We start from the raw sequence: 6,879 nt of genomic DNA, 5'->3' as shown, positions 1-6,879 counted from the left end.
ATTTTCTGCCAAATCAGGGTCATTTTGTTGCTGTAGTTCAAAAAAAAGTAACCGGATAGCCAAAAGGGAGGCTAAGTGTATTTCTCTGCCCTCTGATAGATGAACCCTAACTTCATCTAAAATTCTGACATCTTTCATCATATCCCATAGAGCCAACTAGAGTCCCAGCAAGCTAGCTTATTTTTTTTTAATCAAAGGATGTATGTATGGGCCCTGGAGGTTTGGTAGGCCTGAGATGTAGCCACATACATGCGGCTTCCTCTGAGTTCTTGGATACAATGAGCAGGACTAATGTTGGCTCCAAAAAGGGACAGAGATGGCTTGGGGTTAGTTTTTCTTTTTTAAATGTCATACAAGTGCAGAGCAGTTGGCTGCCGTCCCCGTCTCAGACCATCAGCAGAGCTTGACCTTGGCCAAGATTTTGCCTCATCCTCTCGGCATCTCAGCATAGAGTTGCGTTTCAGCCGTGGAATGCTTAACCAAAAACACATGCTGTAGTGATGGTTTCCAAAGAGCAAGTTTTTGCAGAAAGTCTACATTGTGTTGTCTTCTCAAAACAACAGTTTTCTCTGAACTACCAACCCAATAAACCCCCAAGTGGCGATTCTTTGACTCATTTGTTTACAAGGGCTAGGATTTTTGTTGTTGTTAATAATACTTTATTGAAGAACAGCAAAATGAACATACAATAAAGTACAAATCTTAAGAGTACTGCGTGTGAATTTTGACAAATTGTATGCCCCATGTAGCCATTCAGGGCTGGGGTTTCTTTCTTTCTTTCTTTCTTTTTTTTTTTTTTGAGCAACCACTCATCACAGCCCTTTATTGGCTTGGACTAGCTATGCAGGACCCTCCCACCCAATCCTGGGACTGTGCTCCTTGGGGTCTCCCAGCTCCTGGCCAAGGACAGCCTAGCTCTTGTGGGCCCCTCAGCCTGCCCACAGATCATGACCTCCTCTAAGGCCCTTTGCCAGGCCTGAAACTGGAGGGGCAACTAGAAGCCCCAAGGCAAGGGCCCTGCCCTCTCCCACTGGCTGAGGCAGGTTTCAGAAAAGGCCATTCACTGCCCAGTGGTGCTGGGCAAAGGAAAATGACGATTTGGGAAGAGAGAGGCTGGACAGTGAGTGAACAGATGCTCAGGATTGGGAATCATACAAAAAAGGGGTGCCCCGTCTGCTCCTAAGTGTGAGAGAGTCAGTCGTTGTGCAAGCACCACACCAGCATCTGGCCCACCTCTGTCATGCTCAGCACATGTTCCATCTTGTCCAGGACCATACGGGGAGGGCCACTGATGAAGTACTCAAAAAAGTTTTGTTTCCCAAGACACTTCTCTTTGAGGCCCCCAGATACTCTATCAGCTCTGGAGCTGAGTGCTCATCACCCACTGGGGTGGGGCCCACTTCTATGTGGACCTGGGTGCTGATGAGCAGGTAGGGCATGATGTGTGAGTCCCGATCAGGCTCCTACCTAGGGCTTTGGGCCCAGTCACCAGCCCCTCAGGTTCTAGGACTGCTGCGACCCACGGCTCTGAGTCCAGTTGGGGCTGGGGTTTCTTATATTACATGAAACATCTGATGATGTACGGCTTTGGATCAGAAGGTTGTACATTCATCTACCTGAGCAGATTACTATAAGACAGCAAATCCAGTTTGCTCTTTTGTCGTATCTAGTAGATGTGGTTACTGCAAAACTTCATGATATTTGTTTCTTACAAGTTACTTTTGAAAATAGGTAATGTGTGCACAAATTCCCAAAAAAAAATTTTTAATGTGTAATGAAAAGGGAATCCCTCCCCCCGCCCCCATCCCTCCCCAGTCCTTTCCCTCCTTGAAGGTAACACTGTTACTGTTACTTGGGCGTTATTCAGCCTGGAGCTGGGGGGAAGAGGGGTTTTGTTTTTAAGTCCCAGCTTTCTTTGGTTGTTAACCAAGAATATGTTTCTCAGGGGCGCCTGGGTGGCTCGGTCGTTAAGCGTCTGCCTTCGGCTCAGGTCATGATCCCGGGGTCCTGGGATCGAGCCCCGCATCGGGCTCCCTGCTCCGCAGGAAGCCTGCTTCTCCCTCTCCCACTCCCCCTGCTGTCTTCCCTTTCTCGCTGTGTCTCTCTAGGTCAAATAAATAAAATCTTAAAAAAAAAAAAAAAAAGAATGTTTCTCAGCCTTTCTCTTTATACTCCAGGCTCTGGTCTAAGGCATTTATGCAGAAACTTGGACTTACAGCCTCAGTACCACTAATCCTGTTTGTCCTGTCCTATGAAGTTCATTCTCTGTATCTGTCATCTGGTTCAAAAGTCCATGTTTCTCACAGGATTGGCCAGGAGTTGATGATAGCTGGAGTTGGGTTTTTTATATTAGGCTTGCTACTTTTAAAATACATATTTGAAATTTTCCATAATCAATTTTTAAAAATTCATATTTCTTTAGCAGGGGCTTCTGCAACATACCTATCTGACTAAATTTTTTGTTTTAAAGTGATGCTGAATTGCAATCCACAAGTAAACCATAGATGGATCTCTAGACAGTCCCACCCCCACCCCCACAGCCACCCAAATCAGACATTCAAAACTCCAAAGTTACAGACATGAACTGGGATGAATTTTCACCTTCACAAGCCATTCTTCTCTTTAAACATAGGATTGACCTCAAATTTATTTTGAAAGGCCAACTTCTCTGGCAGGCAAAATTTGATTTGATTTATACACTATGTTTTTCAAGAATATAAATGTCATGCAGCGCAGAGGACTTATATTCAGCCTGGCACAGTATTTTACACAATTTACAGGCTCCAGAGCCAGGGAAGGAAGCCCTCTCATTCCCAGCCCTCTCAGTCAGAAACCAAAGCGTGATGGATGGATGGCTGTCCTCAGCCACTTTTAGCTCCCAGCCTTATTTTGTACTCCTTTGTGGCAGGTGGATGAGGAGTCAGGTCTTCCCCAGATTAGAGTTTCCCAAAGATACACAGTCCAGGGAAAGGAGGGAGGCTGTTTATGTTTTCCAATTCAAGTCCCATATGGTTTCCCTGGGGCCATTTTATCTCTCCTGTCCTTTGGTGCTCTCCTCTTTGTCTTGCTGTTATCCGATCACCCAAGGCCTCTTCAGTCATCACTGAGAATACTCCCCCTGGTCAGGGAGCTCCCTGTGAGCATCCCTTTTAGCACTGCCGTCACATTTGAGCAGCATCTGCTTTCTGACAAGCTTGAAGACAGAGTGAAGGAAGTCGTCGAGACTTTCCCAGTGGAAGTGGATAACACAAGCAGCCTTTGGGACTTGGATCAATACGCTGTGAGGTTAGTGGCCGGGCAGCTTGTACCAGGGGAGGGGAGGCTGATTCCCAGAGGGGGCAAGGATCTCGTGGTCTCAGCTCTGTCGTCTGTGCAGGGTCCTAATGCTGGCATGGTTCCCTAAGCCTTTGGCTCCAGGCTTTTCTAGACAGAAAACAGACGGAGGTAAAATGCTTGCTTGTGTTTTAGATAGACTCTGCTCGCCGCAGCCAAGAAGCCCACAGCTTGGGAGGTGAATGACCCTTCCTGAGAGGTTTCTGTTGCGCCATGGCTTCCTGCTCCTGTTCCCTGACCCGACTGCTGGTGTCAGGCGTCTGCTTGCTGCTCCCCGGACGGTTTCTCTTCGGGCCTTTCTGGTTTTAGTACTTACTACACTTTCATGGGTTTTCGCTCTCTGCTCTTTCTTGCCCTGAAGCTGTTTTTCCTCATACTGTGTATCTTTCCATGTCTCGTGTCCACTCTGTCAAGTGCGTGTCTCCATCTGCTGCTCCTTGTCTGACTCTGCCACGGCTTCTCAAATTGTCCTCTCGCCCGCACCTTCCCGTAGCCTGCTGGGGGACGACCCGCCCTCACCTGGGCTTTGTTGGCCCTGGAAAGAAGTCGGGTACAGGGATTTCGAGCGGATGGCGGAGGAGCCTATCCCAGTTGTGGGGCATGTGACCGCGCCAGTCTGGGTGGGGGCCTCAGAGATGCGGCTGTCGCTGGGCAGTGTGGCGGTGAAGTAGGTAAGTCGGGGGGGGGGGTGGAAGGAAGTAGGGGACACAGAAGGGACGGCCAGCACCCATCGAAGGGGATAATCAGAAAAGGAGGTAGAAGAAGGCCGGGTGGCAGCTAGATGTCACAAGGGAAAGCTGAGCAGGAGCCACACTAGGGGAGAAAAACGGGGCAGCAGGGCCTGCCAGAGATACCGCAGCCCAGCTCTGCCAAGCAGAGGCCAGTGGGCCGGGGGGAGAGAAAAGGGAGCCTTAAAGACCCCTTCTCCCCATGCATCTCTGGTCCTTTTGTTCTTTTTCCTTTCATGTTCCTGCCCTCATGTTATATTAGCAACAGAAAACAAAACAAAAAGCAGTCTGTCTTTGAAAGGGAATGGCAAGATCTGGAGAGTTTAAAGCTAGATGCGTGTACTTCCCCATTTCCTGGACTCTTGGGCCCCTTTGCCCACAGGCTGCTGGAGCCGGGAGAGCTAGCCCCTTTTTGGAACGCCTAGAATGGAGTCCCTATAGCAGTTCGACAGCTCAGCCAGAGTGCCCGTGGCAAAGGCAGCCCGCAGTGGTGCCCACCCACAGAACCCTCCACGTACACGGGGGGAGCAGGGCTGTTGGCCACGCCGGCTGGAGGGCTGGGACTGGTCTTGGGCAGGGCCTGGGCTGAGGGGTGGCTTCCAGCCATGACGCCAGCCCTATCGTGGTCTCCTCTGCCCCCAGGAAGTGAGCTGCAGAGAGGCTCGTGGTTGAAGAAAGAGAAAGGAAAACTCTTCTCTTGTTTAAAAAATGTTTAAACTGAAGAGGTAATAAATGCATATGGCAAAGAAATCAAAAGATACAAAAGAATGTATGATGAAAAGTCTCCCACTTCTGTTCTCAAGTTCCCTTCCTCAGGCATCCTGGATGTACCAATTTCTTGTACATTCTTACTTCTCCTTTTTAGGTCTGCTGTAATCCAGAAGTTTTTAGATTCTTGACCCAATGGAATATTTTAAATTGTTCGAATATATATGTATGTATGTAATGTGTGTGGAGGGACTAAATGATAATAAAGAAAACTGTATCTCGGTTTATTGCCAATAATTCTTGCTGGGGCAGGAACGGTTTAAAATAACTAACTAGAGTCTTAAAATGCTAGCACTGGAAAGGACCTTCCGAGTCCCTTGTAACAAAGCCTTCATTTCAAACACAAGAAAGAGGCCCAGAAAGTGACTTTTCCAGGGTCCCCACGTGAGGTAATGGCACTTTTTAGGTAGTGGCCTTTGGAAAGATAGGGATCCTGGAATGAAAGACAGATGATTGGCACGGGTTTAAAAATTTCCTCCATTGGATACAAACATGGGGAAGGAAATCGGTAATTTCCAGGAAAAACCTGAAGTCACATTCTAATTGAAAAATAGCACACATGCGCGTGCACACACACACACACACACAGGCACTGGCCGCGACAGAAGATGAAAGTCGGCAAAGTCTACTGTCTGTCTCTCCTGCTGAGCTGGGCAGAGGCTGTAAGAGGCAGCATGACGTCACTCCTCTACTGAGGAACCCGCACCCCTTGGACCTGGGGTTCCTGGACTGGAGGCAGACGCAGGCGTTTTTGTTGGGCCAGAGGGAGAAATGCCCGCCCAGACGTGAGTAGGAGGACAACCTGTGCATGGACCCCAGGTCAGAGATGCCAAGGGTGCAAGGAGGGAGTGCCTGGCCATGCCACCGTGGAGCTCTGCCACCACGGGATCCAGGAGCACCAACGACCCCAGCTCTTTACACCGCCTCCCGGGAGGTAACACCCCACAATTTATATGCTGACAAACCGGCAGGATAATTTTGAAAAATTCTCTCTGCTTTGACGTTCGCTCCACACACTGTGAACGATTTCAGTGTCCAAGCCAGATTGATGGGCCTTTTGATGGCTTCAGTGAGAGGGCACATGTATGACTGTAAACACTGGCAGTAAAAACCCTCAATTGCTTTGAACTGGTAAATTTCCAGGCAATGTGGATCTGATGTTACACGCCTCCCTGCATTAACAGCTTTTTCTTCCTGTTCAATTATTTTGGCTGGTAAGGGAGTGGAAATTACACTTCAAAATATATCGATGGATATTTTCAGCCTTGCTGAGAGCTTCAAAATATGTACCAATCCGAGGAACATTCCCTTAATTTCCACCTCCAAGTTTGTCAGGGAAAATGGAGGTATCAACTACAGGCCCAGTTAGACAAAAGGAGAGGCAGGACCAGGGCCAGCGGTCTCTTTGCATTTCAGATTCTCTCCGGTCTTACTGTGTAATCTCTTTCTCAGCCAAATTTTGCTCCAGCCCTAAGTCTAGGGGTCCATCCTAATATGTACCAGGTGACAAGGTCCTTGATAAAGAAATAAGATTTCCCAAGAGCTTGGGTCCGGGGCCTTGAGACAGGGCATCTGATGGAGGCGGAAAAAACCACCAGTTCTCTGTGGCTTCGTTTTCACTCAAGGGATCCAGAAGTCCTAATCTCTGATGCACGTGGTTCTCTCCTATGCCTAGGTGCTGGGCGCATGGGCAGCCATCCATCAACACATTTGCCCCAATTGTGCTTCTGGTTTTCTCATGTCTACCTGACCGGTTCCTTCCACTCCTCTTTCTAAGCACCAGACCTGGATTTACAGCCGCCTTTCGGGACAGACCACAGAGAGCTCCAGTTCGGTTGAACATGCCTCCCAAATCTGTTCCTCCATCTGCGTTTCCCGTTAATAGTTGGTTACCTTACACCAAAGCACTTGTCTCCTACACAAGAAATTTGCATGCTATTCTTCATTCCTTTCTCTAACCCCACTTCCAACTGATCACCAAATCCTTTGAGTCTGCCCTCTCTCTCTCCTCCAGAGTTTCTGCCCTAACCCAGGCCCACAGTACTGCTTG

At 48.6% G+C, this 6,879-nt stretch overlaps 1 long non-coding RNA gene and 1 pseudogene across 1 annotated transcript; one reads left to right on the top strand and one right to left on the bottom strand.

Annotated features, from left to right (window-relative positions):
- Window positions 1-1,131: 1,131 nt before the first annotated feature.
- LOC118002670 lies at window positions 1,132-1,478 on the bottom strand (annotated as a pseudogene).
- A 601-nt stretch (window positions 1,479-2,079) lies between these two features.
- Window positions 2,080-5,052, top strand: LOC118002667. Its single transcript, XR_004677082.1, has 2 exons — window positions 2,080-4,004; window positions 4,704-5,052. It is a non-coding gene; the product is annotated as an uncharacterized LOC118002667 (long non-coding RNA).
- Window positions 5,053-6,879: the final 1,827 nt, after the last annotated feature.

This window comes from Mirounga leonina, unplaced genomic scaffold, assembly GCF_011800145.1.
Source record: "Mirounga leonina isolate KUSES-001 unplaced genomic scaffold, KU_Mleo_1.0 Mir_82, whole genome shotgun sequence".
NCBI lineage: Eukaryota > Metazoa > Chordata > Mammalia > Carnivora > Phocidae > Mirounga > Mirounga leonina.
This window is presented reverse-complemented; position numbering and strand designations above follow the sequence as displayed.